Below are 15775 nucleotides of genomic sequence, written 5' to 3'. Positions count from 1 at the left end.
GCCTTGAGGACTGTGACAGAGGATGTGGGCAGAAGTGGGAAGGGAATACCCTTACGGAGTGCCAGAAGGGATCCAGAACTTTCCACATAAATTCATCTCCTGTAACCTTCATGATGCCTCTGTGAACCCACCTCTATTAACTTTATTTAGAGACAATTTTTTTAATGTTTATTTATTTTTGAGAGAAAGAAAAACAGAGAGAGAAAGCATGTGCATAAGTGGGGGAGGGACAAAGAGAGGGGGGACAGATGATAGTTGACAGCAGTGATCCCTATGTGGGGTTAGAACTCATAAACCCTGAGATCATGACGTTCAACTGACTGAACCATCCAGGCGTCCCAAGACAAAATTTTTTTTTGTCTCATTCATGATCAAAGTTTTAAAATTAATTAATTAACCCACACACACATAAATGAGACATGATTAAGATTCTTAGAATAACTCAACACTGAAAAGATTATGGCGCTCCTCCCTATATATAATTCAGAATAAAATAATACATCATACTTCATATTCATATACATGCTAGAGTTAAAATAGCTTATTTTCAGATTTTCTCATAGCTAAATCCCGAGTAAGTTAATTAAAGGGTGACTTGTGCCTGTTTTGTGGATCCCTGCTGATCACTAGGGAGAGCCATGTGGCTGGAGACAACGTCTGTGAAGAGACAAAGACTTCCTAGGACACTCAGTGAAACTTGGTCACAAGTTTATAAGTCCCACACACCTCCCCTGTATCTATGGTGTGTTGTTAGATGAGAAAAGCAGGTTGCAGAGAAATGTATACAGCATGAACCTATTTTTTCCTAACAAAACGCTCCTACATCTATGTTTATAGAAGTTACGTGTTCCTAGAGTGTTCCTTGGGTACTGGAAAGAGATAAAAAGAGGAGGGCAAAACGGTAAGTAGGTTCCTAATGTAATATAAAGGGAATGTATATAATAACACAGTTTCATCTACAACATTACCTCAAATAGGTAATCACTAAATGTGCCTAGGAAAAAGTTCCCCCAGGTAACACATTTAAAGACAACACTGATTTGTTTGGATGATGGGGCTGTAGGTAGTTTTGGTCTTTGATTCCTTCCTTTTGTTATTTTAATTTAGCTTGTGCTCTATGGTAAAATAACAAAATAAACTGACAGTAAAGATCTCCCTAAATCTGTGTGGATTACTTGGTACTTGTAGGTGAATGGCCAACAACTATGTACATTCTGACCACTGTGGCCCCCTCCCTGGCCTCTGGACTCCCCTCTGTGCTTCTGGCTGGGGAGCTCCTGCCCATTATGTTCCCACAGTCCCTAACCACACAGCCCAGCTCACAGTAGACAGTAAAAAAAAGGTGGGGGGCACCGTCTGGTAGCTTGGGAAACTGCCGTGTTCCTACCCTGTTTGAGAGGGGGCAGCGCCAGGCCACCCCACTCCTGGAGACTGTTGCATTGCAAGATGGTGAGCCAGTATTTGTGGATATCCGATTCTTCTGGAGCAGTATAGAATTCAGGTTTGTATGTGAACAGTATTCATTCTTGTTTGGCACTAAATTGCATCTGAATAGATGCTATGCAGTGGGGTGCCTGGGTAGCTCAGTTGGTTAAGCATCCAATTCTTGATTTTGGCTCAGGTCATGATCTCACAGTTGGTGAGATCACTGGCAGTGTGGAGCCTGCTTGGGATACCCTCTTTTCCTCTCTCTCTGTCCCTCCCCTACTCATGCTCACTCTCGAGTGCTCGTGAGCTCTCTCTCTCAAAATAAATAAATAAAGATTTTTTTTTAAAAAATGTTATGTGAGCAATGATAGACACATTTGCAATCACATGCCATTGTGCCTTGAAGGGGAAAGGGTCCAGTTCAATATTTTGACAAAGGCTCAGGAAAGTTCTGGCATATGACTTTTGAGTAATGGTGGGGTGGAGGGGTTAGGATAGGCAAACTGAACATAAAGGGAATCACAAAGTCACACAGTGGGGGAGAGAGGTCCCATAAAAAGGCATTGGTGACAACCTTTACTGATTCCCCATTTTTTGAGGGTCTATCATTTCCTAGCTGTATATTCTCTCTTAGATCAACTGTTAAAATGAACTGTGGACCTGAAACATGGAGAGAATCACTTCAATAAGGAGTAAGGACACTCTCTGTCTCCAACCCTAACCACATATATACATACATCCCACACATCCTAAGTGTGTGGAAACATGGAGTGTTGTTTTGTTCTTTTTATTACGAGCTAGGGATAGGAATGAACTGATGTAAAATACTGTAGTGTGTCATTGCATGTTCTGAATTCCAGCATAATTCAAACACCTCCCACTAAGATTTGTCATTCTGCCTCTAGGCAGGACTGTTCTTAAAGTGTTCTTGACATATCAGCACCTGTGGTATTCATTAAGCCCTCCTGGGAATAAGATCTCCTTACAAATACTCAGAAAGTATCTTTCTCTTAAAGAATGAGGTTCTATATCTCCATCAAAATGCTGAAGGCATAACCTTCACTCTGCTGTATCTTAAAGGGCAAAAAAAGTGGGTTGGCATGTAGGGTGTAGAATGAAGTCTGTGCCAGCAAGTAGTCAAGAAGTATGCCTTATGTACCTCCTGACTTAACAGCGGCATAACCCTCCTCCCCACTCTGTGTCTTCAGAAAAGGGGCAGAGGAATTCTGGAACATCATACTCTATTAATTTTAAACACTGCTGGAAACTACTGCTTTTAAACACCGAGATATTAAGAATTGTTCTGTACCCCAAACAGATATTCTTATTTTATAAAGTGCTTCTTCACCAACTATCACAACATTCTTTTACAAGGAGCTAGCTAAGAGGGAGTCAATTTTTTTTTTCTGCATTGCAAGTCTGTCTTCTCTGCTCTGGTTCAAGCCAATAACTCATTTTATGCAGCCACAGGCCAAGAATTTTGAAATTTCTGAGTCATCATTCGAATAGCACATTCTCCATGATCCTGAAGACACATTTCTTGATAACATATTGATTACTCTATCCTTAAATGGATATTTCTGGTACATTGTCTGTCTAGCAGTCATATATTCCCACCTATTTGTCTGGGTAATTTCTGGCTTCAGAAGAACATATGGGCCATATTCACAACTTCTACTATTTTCAGTATTTATCTTTATTCGTCAAATTTCCCAAGTGTTCTTCCCATTTCCCTTCTGTCTTCTTAATTCTCTCCATTCTTTTTGATTGGTAATTCATTTATGGAAAGCTCTAGTTTTAAAGCTTGTGGAATAGACACACTCAGCGATAAGAAAACGGTAAATCCACAGGCTAAAGTTTTAATCCTTGCTCTGCCATTATTTAACATTAACAATTCAAATAGGTATTTAACACACCCTTGCCTTAGATTCCCCACTTACTAAATGCAATGAAGACAGTTTTCTCCCGCTAGCTTAACAAAAATACAGAGGAAATGAATAATGTACAGGAATTACTTTGAAAGTCTTTGGAAAAATCTGTGTTCTTGACCTCACTCTGCCAACAGCTCTGTTTGCAGCCTGTGCAAGTCACTTTGACTGTGATTTCTCCACTGAACAATCTCAGTAATAATTCCTTTCTCTACCTATTTCACAGAGATGCCCCAGTCTCAACAGGCAATCGTCATGCTTTGAAAAGACAAACACTACGAAGAATTTAAGTCAATGTGTCCCAGCTTCTGGAATAGAGGTAGTAATGAGTGTTACAGTTATCTATGCCCTGTTAGGTGCAGGTACCTGTGTTTTATGTTAATTACGAGATCTCTCACAATCTTTTAACCCCTTTGCATATAATTATCTGCATTTTTATATGTAGATCAGGAAACTAAAACTTGGTATGTGAAAAACTAATTCAAGGTCAAAAACCTAATAAGATGCAAAACCAGAATTTGAACCTAGTTTTGGAGTATTTTTTTTTACCTTAATAAATGATGGCTGTTTAGTTATTGTGTATTAATTGATACAAATACAATACAAATATTATATATTAATTGATACAAATCTTTATTTATGTTTGCACAATCGGTTTTTATTATAAAATTTTTAGAGTATATAGCAATTTGATCTAAATTTCTGAATGTCACCTGTTCATGCATCAAAGAAGATAGTAATGCCAGAAATGGCTTTAGGGCCAAACAAAGTAGCTGAGCGTGGTTTCTAAACTGGGTTTAAACATAGATGCCACAAAGGAGTCTATGCTATATCTAATCTATAGGGATAGAAAGCAGATCGCTGGTTGCCAGGGGCCAGGGTTAGTTAGGGATGGCTTAGAAAAGACACAACGGAACACTTTGGGGTATAGCAATTATTCTATATCTTAATTGTAGAGCTGATTGCATGGCTGCATACATTTATCAAAGCTCATTTATCTCTATACTTAAAATGGGAACATTTTACTATAGATAAATTATGCCTCAGTAGACTTTATTTTTAAAAGACAGGTACCATCATCTACTTGCTGCCTGATTAGACAAGTTATTAATCTATATAAGTCTCATACTCCTTCTGTGAAAATGGGGATCCTAATTGTACCCATCTTCAATATGTTGGGGAATATTAAATAAGATACACCATATAAAGAACTCACTATCACGCTTGTTCATGGGAAGCACTCGACACACACTTACTCAACAAAAACACATGTCAGACGGTGTTCTAGGTATGGAAGATTCAGTGGCAAATAAGAGAAAGCATCTGCCCTTACAGAGCTTATATTCTAGGCTAGGGGAAGCAGACACTAGGCAAGTAGACAAGGTAATGACTAAGATACGGTCACATAGCAGTAAGAGCTATGGAGCCAGGAGAACACTGATGTGAGGGTGTGGCTGTGAGGATGGTGACCATTTCCCTGAGTGGTCAGCAAAGAACCCTGAAGAGAAGTGTCACTTCAAATGAGATGTGGGTAATATCAAAGAGACAGCCACGGGGCGCCTGGGTGGCTCAGTCAATTAGCCTCCGACGATGGCTCAGGGCATGATCTCACAGTTCATGAGCTCCAGCCCCACATTGGGCTCTCTGCTATTAGCATAGAGCCTGGAGTCTACTTCAGATCCTCTGTCTCTCTCTCTTTCTGCCTCTCCCCTGCTCTCTCAAAAATAAACAAACATTTTAAAGGGATACAAAGAGACAGCCACGGGAAATTTTGGAGGCAAATGTTCGAAGGCATAGGGGACATGATGTGCAAAGGAGCTAAAGTGGGAGCAAGGTTCTCAAGGTTCAAATGAAGGGACCAAGGGCTGGGGAGTCAAGGCAGGTGTGAGTCTAGAAAGCTCCCTGTCTTCCCAGACACTGGAGGAAGGTGAGCAGGGGGCAATGTGCTCTGATTTCCATTTAGAACAATTTCTTTGACTTTTGTGTAAACCGTGGATTCCCAAAGGCTGAGAGAAGCAACAGGTGAGAAGTGGTGGTGCTTGGATCAGCGGTGGGAATGAGCACTGGTGAAACATGGCCAGATTTGGGATCTATTTGGAGTAGAGAAAACAGGGTTGCCAACAGGGTGAGACAAGGGATAGAGAAATCATTTTTTGGCTTAAACAACTAGGTCCTATTTACTGCCTTGACATTTACTGATATTTAGTTATAATAATTTTTTTTTCTGAGAAGCCGTTTGGTGAGCTTTTAGGTATTCTATCAGAGAGCACTTCTGGGCTAACTACTGACAGTAAAGTGTCTGTGTGCTAAGTGCTAGTTTGGGCTCCAACTCTTAGCTTTAAGTCTTAAACTGTCTATTAGGTAATTAAATGCTTACGCTGGAAGTATTTCTGAAATCAGAAGGGCACTTGTGCTTGTGTGTGCATACGTGCAAGCATGCATGTGTGGGCGTGCAGAGTGTGTTCTTGAGGCCGCGGATATCTGCTTGCGGGACTGACCTTCAAGAGCAGAGCTTAGAATTCCTTCTCAGTAGGGGTCTCCAAAGCTGCCCCTTGCTCACCTCACCCCTACCACCCTGCACTTGGCATAATATTTATGGGACTAAGACTTTGTCTATCTCTGGTTCCCTCATTTCTGTTTTATGTTTAGCAAATGCCCCGGCTCCCACCAACCTTCCTCGGTTATCTCTGGAGTGGCAAGTGGGAAGATGTCCGGGACATGCCTATAGTTTTAGTTCACAGTTTAGAGTTCAAAGGCTGGAGCTTAATTTTCTCCCTTCAGCAGGGAGGTTCAGAGTCAACAGCATATTAGTCAACAAGTGAAACTTTCTCCTCCACTTCCTTCTTCCTTTGCCATTCTCTCTGCCTCCCTGTCCTCTGTTACCTCCTCTGGGAGCCACTGGAAGTTTCACTTAGTGTGAAGAATTCTACTCTGGGGTAAATCAATGAACTAACTTCCCAGGGGCCTCCTGACAATTGATGTAGAACCTTTACTTCAATAATAATAAAATGAGGTCATTGCCCTGCACTGGGCACATATTACCTGCCAGCTCTTTATAGGAGTTTTGTCTCTTAATCCTTCCAGCAAATGTAGACAAACTTGTACAAACGTGTAAAGCTCTTTTATTTTCCACGTCTGATGGTTGAGTACACAGGCTCAGAGAGTAAAGTAATTTGCCCAAGGCCACACAGCCAGTAAATGACAGAATTGGGACTTCAACTCAGGTCTGTCTGGCTCCACGTTCCAAATTTATAACTGCTAAGCTATAGGGCCTCCCTCCATTTAAAACTTTGAGTATGGGCTGTTACAGCAAGATTCTTCAGAATCCGGGCTGATTACTGAATCAACTACTGTGATGCCCACCATGAGGCTTAGAGAACATTATCACAAACATGGCAGCTGCTGTCTTAACTAAAGGCCAGGTTTTCCTCATCACTTACATAGAAGGATGTGTTTGTTATGTGTTTGTTTGGCCTTTTATTAAGGCATGGAAAATAGCATCACCTTCATTTTCAGACTCGAAGTTTCCTGATTTTTCTGACAGGCATTTTTGGTAGAGTGCACCTTTAACCCACTGGTATCCATTCGTTATTAACTCTGAAATTTTACATACTCCCACAACTCAGTCATACTGAATGCTTGGGATACTTCCTGTCCTTATATGACAGAGTTCAGACCTGTGATATTCAGCAAGTAAGTTCAAATGGAGGCATTGTTGATGGACAAAAGCACAAAAAAACTATTTTTAAGATTCCTGTTGCTTTAAGATCTGGCCAAAACTTATGAAAGAGAACAACACACATGAGAGAGAGAGAGAGAGAGAGAGAGAGAGGAAAAGAGCCAAAGAGACAGAGAGAGAGACAGAAAAGACAAAGAGAGAGCAGAGTCAGAGACAGAGAGAGGGGGCAGGGAGAAAACACATCTGAAAGCAGGAAGTACTAGAAATACTGTTTAAAGGCATGCTGTCATGAGATTTCTACTCCACTTTAGCAGGATGAAATATTTGGTTTATGTCGATAATCAAACACTGGAAGCTGGCAGCTTCCAGTCCAAACAAAACCTGAAATTCTTCCATTGCCACTTGCAAACTTTATTCGCTGGAATGAGGGGACACAAATTATCCCCCCTCCTATGACAATTTGCTATTAAGAGACTATATCTTTATGTGACTCAGATGTACTTCATTTGAGTGATGGAGAAATGAAAAGTCTGAACCACAGACTGCTAACAAAGCGATGCAGATGAATCTATTAAAGTGTATCTCCTCACTGTTTTGTTTTTGACTTCCAATTGGCACTTTTTCTTGCCTCTCAGCTTTGAAACTCGAGAATAAATGCCTCTGGAAACAAAGCAAAGTGAGCTGAAGTGTGTGTGTTACACAGAATACTGAGAGCGATGTTTGTGCCATACACAGCTACAGCTGTCACCGATTTTTCATCTACAGAGAGGTCAGCCAGACAAAAAGACCCAAGACAACACATTCAGTAGTGTCTTTGTTCTCATGTTCTCATCTTAGTCTGAAAGAGGTAACTTGGAGTGACTTCGGTTATGGTCAGAGTGATTTTTCAGCACATCACTGGTCTGGATATTAATTGCTGGCTAGATGGGGGAGTCCTTTTAAGCTCCTCAAAGAAAATAAATGTAGCTTTCATTAAAGATGTTAACCCAGAAGCTCCAGAGACTTAACTCTCCATGCTGGAAACTGATTGGTTTACCTCCAGATTGTTTTGTGGGGATAAGGATTAGCTATGAATTCAAAATGATTTTCCATTGTAAGGAGGCTGCTCTGTTAATCAGAGTTTGGTCACATAGATTATGATCGAGATCCTTTGCTTCACCTTGCTTGTCTTCCTTAGAGTGTGCCCCATCCCTTTCCACAGCAAAAGGCTGGACGGAGTCAATCTCCTACTTATTAGATGCCTAAGAAACAGTTAATAAACTGAAATCTAGGGATTGTTCAACCATCAGTGCTATCCATCTTCTAACTATTTGTGACTATTAAAATGTAAAACGACTGCACAGTTTTTTCTATTAATATTAACCATAAAACAAGCTAAATAAAAAATTAGGGAGCTTTTAATCTTAGTCCTCAGATTTTGTGCTTTCAACGACATGATTTGGAAAGAATTTCCTTCTTTCTTGAAGCACTCTACATGATAAGAGTGTTTATTTTGGGTGATTAGACAAAATGGAGAGTGCCAGTTTAATTTTTTCCAGTAGATGATTATGTTTTTTTAATGTTGAACTTCAGCTTGAACGACACTCAGTGTCTCCTCCCTTTTCTTCCTGAAAGATTGTTTTATGTTCTACTTCCAGAGTATTCAATTTTATAAAAACTACTAAAGGAAGAAATTGCACACTGTCGTACCATGACCAACACAAAACAGTATTTTCCCTGGGTTACTACTTACCTTTCTCTCTCCATTACTTGTGTGGCTATGTCCTGAATGGAAGAAAGTAATGCAAGCCTTCACAGATCTCAAAATCTATAATTAAGCATTGCATCTGACAAGAGATTTTTTTTCCGTACTGACAAAAAAATGTCATTTTAAAAAGGAATAGTACAGGAAGAGTGATAAAAATAGTCAAAAGAGCAAAAAATGTTCCCTCTCTTCTTCACGGCCAAATACAAAGTGTTTTTTTTTTTTTTCGGCGGGGGGGCGGTGAGGAGGGTTGGGATTTTTTTGGATAAGTGCTTACAATGACTACACTGTTGACTTGGCATGCAGATCAAAAGCCTGACAGATTTAATTCATGTTTCTGTGCTATACAAACAATGACACGTACAAGTAATTGAAGGTAGTACAAACACAGACTTTAAAAGATCAGTGGTGCCCAACTGAACTGCTCGACAAAAAGAGATCTGACAGGACGTATTCTTTTTTCTGTTGCGTTGGGATTCCGCTTTGCCTGCCCTCTGCCCTGCCCTTCCTCTCCTGGAATTAATAGCGACTGATAGCCTGTGCATTGTGTCAACAGAAATGGACACACACGCACCGTATATTAACTCCCTTGTCTGCTGCTGGGTGAAGAGATAAGTTCCAAGAGCACACAAGAATAATCCGAAGACATTTGGAAGTTAACCACAAGAAATCAATGTTTGCATAAGCTTCCATTACACAGGCAGCTTTTGCTCTAGAATGCTGGCATGGTCTGGGTAATAAGGTAATAAATTCATCCTCAAATGTAGAAAGGATGACCCTGCAGGATTTTGACATGACATTTTCTGTGGATCTGACTTGGTTGGAAACTACAGGCAGCATTTTCCTCTAGTAATTTGTGTACTTGATGTATTTTTTTTTCAAATTGCGTGGTGCCAGCAATTTCGTTTTTAAATACAATAGTCTTTTTGAAAAGTACTGAAGAAAATGAATAGAAAATCACCAGCATCATAGCAAATTATCCTAGGTCAACACATAATGCCTCCATTTTCCAGATGTCTCAATTCAGGCAGCTACTTTGGGCATTTTTGTCTAAGGATGCTTATAAGTATTCCAAGTTTAATAATACATTTTCTGTTGTGTGTTACCATGGGCTAACATCATTGTATGTGTATCTTCCACATTAAGGTTAAAAAAAATGGATTTAAAACAATGTACCCAGAGGCAGTGCTTTTGCCTGAATGTTTCCAATGAATTCTTTGTTCAGAATCCTTGCCTTTACTTTAGGGTCATAGAAAATTTCTCATAATTTTGTCTCAATTATAAAACTATAATTGTTTTATACTGAAAGATTTTAAAATATAATTTCCAAGGTTTTTAATGCCCAGAGTGTAAACATTTGGGAGTCGTCTATGCCATAGTAAAGAGTAAATAATTGACAAATTATTTTTAGAATATTTGGTCTTATGACTGTCTCGAAAAAAGTTACATAAACAATGCTGGTTCTTTTTTTTTAATGTTCATTTTATTTATTTTGAGAGAGAGAGAGAAAGAGAGAGAATGAGCCGGGAAGGGGCAGAGAGAGAGAGCGTGAGAGAGAATCCTAAGCAGGCTCTGCATTGTCTATGCAAAGCCTACCCTGGGGCTCAATCCCATGTACCGTGAGATCATGACCTGAACTGAAATCAAGAGTCAGACATTTAACTGACTTAACTACCCAGGCACCCCTACAATGCTGATTCTCTGTAGAAAAAATTAGAAGAGTAAATAAGCAAAAGCGACAAAAACTACCTGTAATACTTTCACTCCAGAATAATAATTATTATTATTTGGATTCTGTCCTTTCAAACTATAAAAAATAATATTATGTCCATTCTTTCAGGAAGTAAACAGGAAACTTGAGTCATTAGTCACAATCCATTAGTCATTGTGCATGTGTGTGTGTGTGTGTGTGTGTGTGTGTGTATTACTCTCCCTTAGAGTTGTGCAGAGTGCTTTGTCTGATAAGTATTTTTGCCTACCTTGGATTTCTTCTGTGAATTTCTTAGAATTTAGAGTTTTTAAGTAGGAAAGTATAGCCCAATAATGTCTATTGCAGTACAAGTTAGGAAGTGGTTAAGTAATAATACCAGGATCACATGGGCTCATCAAGGGGAGAAATTGGCAATGAGAATTACTTGCTAAAAACTTGAACAGAAAGGTAAAATGTTTGCAAACCAGGGATGTGAGGGATAGCAAAAGAAATTGGATATGTTTAGTTGGTGAAGGGGCTTAAGACAAATGGGAGAACTGTCTTTTCCTCTGGATGGTCACCACCATCTTTCTCACAGCTCTGGAAGCTGGAATTCAGAGATCAGAGTGACAGCACGGTGTATTCTTGGTGAAGCCCTTCTTTTTGACTTACAAAAGCTCATCTTGTACCCTCATTTGGCAGAGAGAGAGAAAAGAAGCAAGCTGTCTCCTGTCTCTTGTCATAAAGGCACTAATGCCATCATAAGGATTCCTTCCTCATGACCTAATTAATTACTTTGCAAAGGCCCCATCTCCAAATACCATCACACTGGTGATAAGAGTTTCAAATATGAATCTGGGGGAACACAACCAGTCCACAGCAAGTGCTATAGAAAAGACAACAAAACAAAACAAGGCTACAAGGCGGAGATTACCCCAGAGGAGGCTTGGGATCCTATTGAAAAGGAAGAAAGAAACAACAACTAGAAATTTGCAACAGTGGTAGCCAGCTGTGTTTAAAATACTGAGACCCTCATTACTGAAAGTGACCAGAGGGTTGCTTAATGGTTATGGCCAGGGATGCTGGATAAAAGTCAGCTGCATGAAGAGAGACAGTAGACTATGTGAGAAACTCCTCCTCCAGGACCATCATTCCTTCACTCCAGGCAATCCAAAAGGTCCAACTCCATAAGGATAAGGCTGTTTGTATACATCATGTTGAACCATACAGAACATCTGAAAGAAAACTAAGAGGAAAAGCAAAATCAGCTCTAGTTTGCACAGCTGTTTGGATAAAACTTCCCATTTTCAAACTATCAGCAGCTCTTTTGCTATACTAGATGTGATACTTTTAATTCAAGAGACCTAGAATGTATAAGCTTCAAAGACCTTAATGGAAATGGTCAGGGTGTTGACTTTGGTGGTATGGCTTCCATGCCCCACCTCAGGAAAGGAAACCACAAGGAAGCCTAAGGAAACAGGGAATTGTGTGTAACATACATGACTAACTGAACTGTTTCTTTCTTTCTGTGCAGAGTCTAATCAGTTAGTCTGTATATGAAAGCATTGCAATAATATAGTCTAGAAGCAAGCAGACATAAATCACCACTTTGGCAACAAACCAAACTGATAGGGAGTGAAGCACAGAGATAATTCGTAGGTAGTAGAATAATAGCATAACCCAAGATGACTTTATGTTATTTCGGAGACAGAACAGGGTTGAGCATTATTCCTAAATACTGCAATATCTGCAAAGGTGAGATGATCATTATAAATCAGGATGCTACAAAAAGAAAAAAGCTGTAGCTAGAGACAGATGCTCCAATTAGCAGGATATCCATTTCCAAATTATTATGTTTTCAAATAAATTCTGACATGCAATTTCGGGACATTGGAAAATAATACTAATCCAGCCCAAGTAGAAACAGGAAGTAAATCTTGGCAGAGCTGCATGCCCTCAGCATATTACTAAGAATTCATTCCATTGCCGGGGGGGGGGGGGGGGGGGGGGGAGGCAGGGTGTGGTTAGCGGTGAACACAATGATTTTAAAAACCAGCCTTTAACTTGAGATGGTTTTCCCAAACTTGGAGTTACAAATTGAAACTGGCACAGCCAAAAAAAAAAAAAAAAAAATCATGTAATAACTAAAGCAGATAGTTCAACCAGATAGTTTAAATTGATCTGGAAGGACCCTCATGTTCCAAAGTATCAACTATAGCTGAAAAGTCTTATGAGCTTAATTTTACCCTCTGGTACATGGTATGCATCATTACGCATCTCCGAAAATCTATACTGTTCCTACATGCAGACATAAAGTTCTGTTTTCTTTTCAGTAAGACCATTCGTGCTATCCAGCTGGGACCAATGTAGGCCCATCAAAATATTAACCCCACTCCCACCTTTGCTAGCCCCCAATATATACCAGCCAGTTTTCCAGAGAGAAAGGGGACATGGTGATGTATGTTCTACTTCAAAAAGCCTTTCTCTTGATAAAGTAGAAGAAAGAGGAGGAATAGGTTAGTGTTTTCTAAAGTATGATTCAATGTAAGAATCAGCTGTATTGTGTCCTACTGAAGCAGTTTTCTAGAAACATCCCAGTCCTATGAAATAAAATTCTCAGGGAGGCAGGGGTGGGACCTTCATTTTAAATAACAACTCCAGAGATTTTGGTACACTATCTTTCGAGTATCATTGGCTTAAGTGGAAGTGTGAGGGTTCTCCTCTCCAACATCCTCCATAACCTCTAAAATTTGTGGGTGTTGTAAAATCGGTATTAAGGAGTGAGTGCTAGGCATAAAAAAAAATCCAAGGGAGATGAGATGAAGACAAAATACATGAAGAATGACAAGTTTGAAGATCAAATAATTTGAAGTCTGAATGTCTGACTACAGACTAATGTATGACATATGTAGACATAAGCTATTGAAATCAAAAGCAATGGTTTGGGGATACAGTGAAGGAAGGATATAAAATGGCTATGTTCCTAAGCTGTCATTTATGTCAGCCTATTGCTTGTCACTGGAAATAAGCTGAGAATCCCCTTTGTATAACACAGCGATGAATCTTGGAAATTCTTACATGCATGTGTAAGTGCCATTTACAACTCAGCTGAAGCTTTTCTGTTGGAGTTCAGTTTATACAGCTGTTGCCAATGTGATACTAATAAAGATGTTTTATGCCAGGCAATATTTGAAACCCTTTAGATGTATTATCTCAATTAATCTTTTCCACACTTCTCTTAGGTAGATGCTATTAATCTTCCTGTTTTACAGATGAGGACACCGAGGCCCAGAGAAGTTTTGGATACTTTGCATGAAGTCTCAGTTACTCAACAGCAGAACCAGGCTTTAAACAGAATACTGACTTTAGAGCCTGTGCTTTAAACCAGGATGTTATTCTGCCTCACACTTTGGGACCACATTATACAGGAGTCAGTAAACGTTTTATGTAAAAGGACAAGTAGTAAATATTTTAGGCTTTGTGAGCCAAACAGTCTCCCCCATTATAACATGGAATTCATAGCCAAACCATAAATTAAAGGAATGGCTATGTTCTAATAAAACTTTATTTACAAAAATAGATGGTAGGCTTGCTGCTCTATAGCATTGGTTTGCTGTTCTATAGCATTTTTTTAAATGTCCCCCATTCACAGTGACATAAAAGAACTACAAGTTTTTACTTTAAGGGAAGGCTTCCGTGAATAAAGATTTTACATTCTCTTGTGGTGTATTTGAAAGTGTCTGCCCCTTCTTTTTTTTTTTTTTTTTTTTTTTTTGATGTTTATTTACTTTTGAAAGAGTGCAAGCAGAGGGGGACAGAGAGAGAGAGGGACAGAGGATTTGAAGCAGGCTCTGCACTGACAGCAGTTCATCCGATGTGGGGCTCAAACTCATGAACCACAAGATCATAACCTGAGCCATCACTTAACCAACTGAGCCACATCCAGGCTCCCAGAAAATTTTTGCTCCTTCTTATGGCCGAGAGACAAAAGGGCGTATGTTTAGAGACTTCCAGAAGTGGTGACTTTGCTTTGAAGTGGTCACACTGTCTCACCTAGCTGCTCCTGTGATGAGAAACCTGGGTTTATGAAGCAGCCAGCTGGGCGCAAGGGGTGGGACTTTCTAGAAGGGAGACAGATATTGCACTTGGAGAATGTATCCCACCTGGGAGAGTATCACACCTGTGATCTAGGCTCTTTTATCTCCATACTTGAATCTGATGGGGTATCCAAACCAGACAAAATCAACATTCTGAGGACTACAGTGATGGATGTGCTACAAGTTTTTCTTTTTCTTTTTCTTTTTTCTTTTTTTTTTTTTTTTTTTTTTTTGCTGTGTGAGCACATATCCCAACTGAACATGGATTGAAAACATTTGCTTCCTATTCCATCAAAATGAGGAGACCTTTCCAGGCTAAACTCTTTCAGATGGCCTGTTAATGAGTGACTCATAAATAATAAATATCATTGATAGTGGCTTTTAGAAATTCTCTAAGCTCTCTAGAATTTGGTTTCTCTCCATCTGTACATTGGGGCTGTGACAGCTGCCATTCTCCATGGAACTGGGAAGACTGAATAAGGAAATAGCACCCAAAAGCTTTGTTAAGTTCAGAGAGCTAACTCTTGTTGGTAAGGGCATTGTTCAGATCTTTTGGGGTCAGGTAATTATACCCACTCTCTGTGTGTGTACACAGCACTGGACAATAGTTTCCACAATTCATAGAAAAGATAATTTGTTACAATCATTGTGGAACACTAGAACTGTCTGAGGGTGAATCTACATGCACTATAAAAGGGGAGTGAAGGCCTTCAGGCACACTGTGATGAAATATGGCAAGAGTGGATGTTGGCTTTCAATCCGAATGCCTCACAGTGATAATTGCCACTTTTTAAAATGCAAATGCTTATCCATGTTTTTTGAGAGAAAAAAAACGTAAAAAGAAGGAATAAGTTAGTTGTCATTCTAACAAAACTGGAAGAATCTGGAAAGGAGTTGGCAGAGAGAATGATCCCTTTCCCTCGCTTTTTACAGGCTTTGCTTTTGGAAATTTTTGGAAAGACGACATGGATTGTTCTAGTGACCAGCAGCTAATTGGTGATATGGGAGAGACTGACATCCACATTAAACAAACAAACAAACACACAAACAAACCAGATGAGATTTCCATAGCTCCTTGAGGTGTTTGTTCACAAATTAAGTTCATAGTTAAGCAAATTGAGGAATATTTACTTATATAAGTTTTGTAGAGCTTTCTTTCTTTTTTCTTTCTTTCTTTCTTTCTTCCTGGAGGAGGCTGGATTGATGAAA

This window comes from Panthera pardus, unplaced genomic scaffold, assembly GCF_024362965.1.
Source record: "Panthera pardus isolate Hobbes unplaced genomic scaffold, ASM2436296v1 HiC_scaffold_22, whole genome shotgun sequence".
Taxonomy (NCBI): Eukaryota; Metazoa; Chordata; class Mammalia; order Carnivora; family Felidae; genus Panthera; species Panthera pardus.
Note: the sequence above shows the minus strand (reverse complement) of the source record.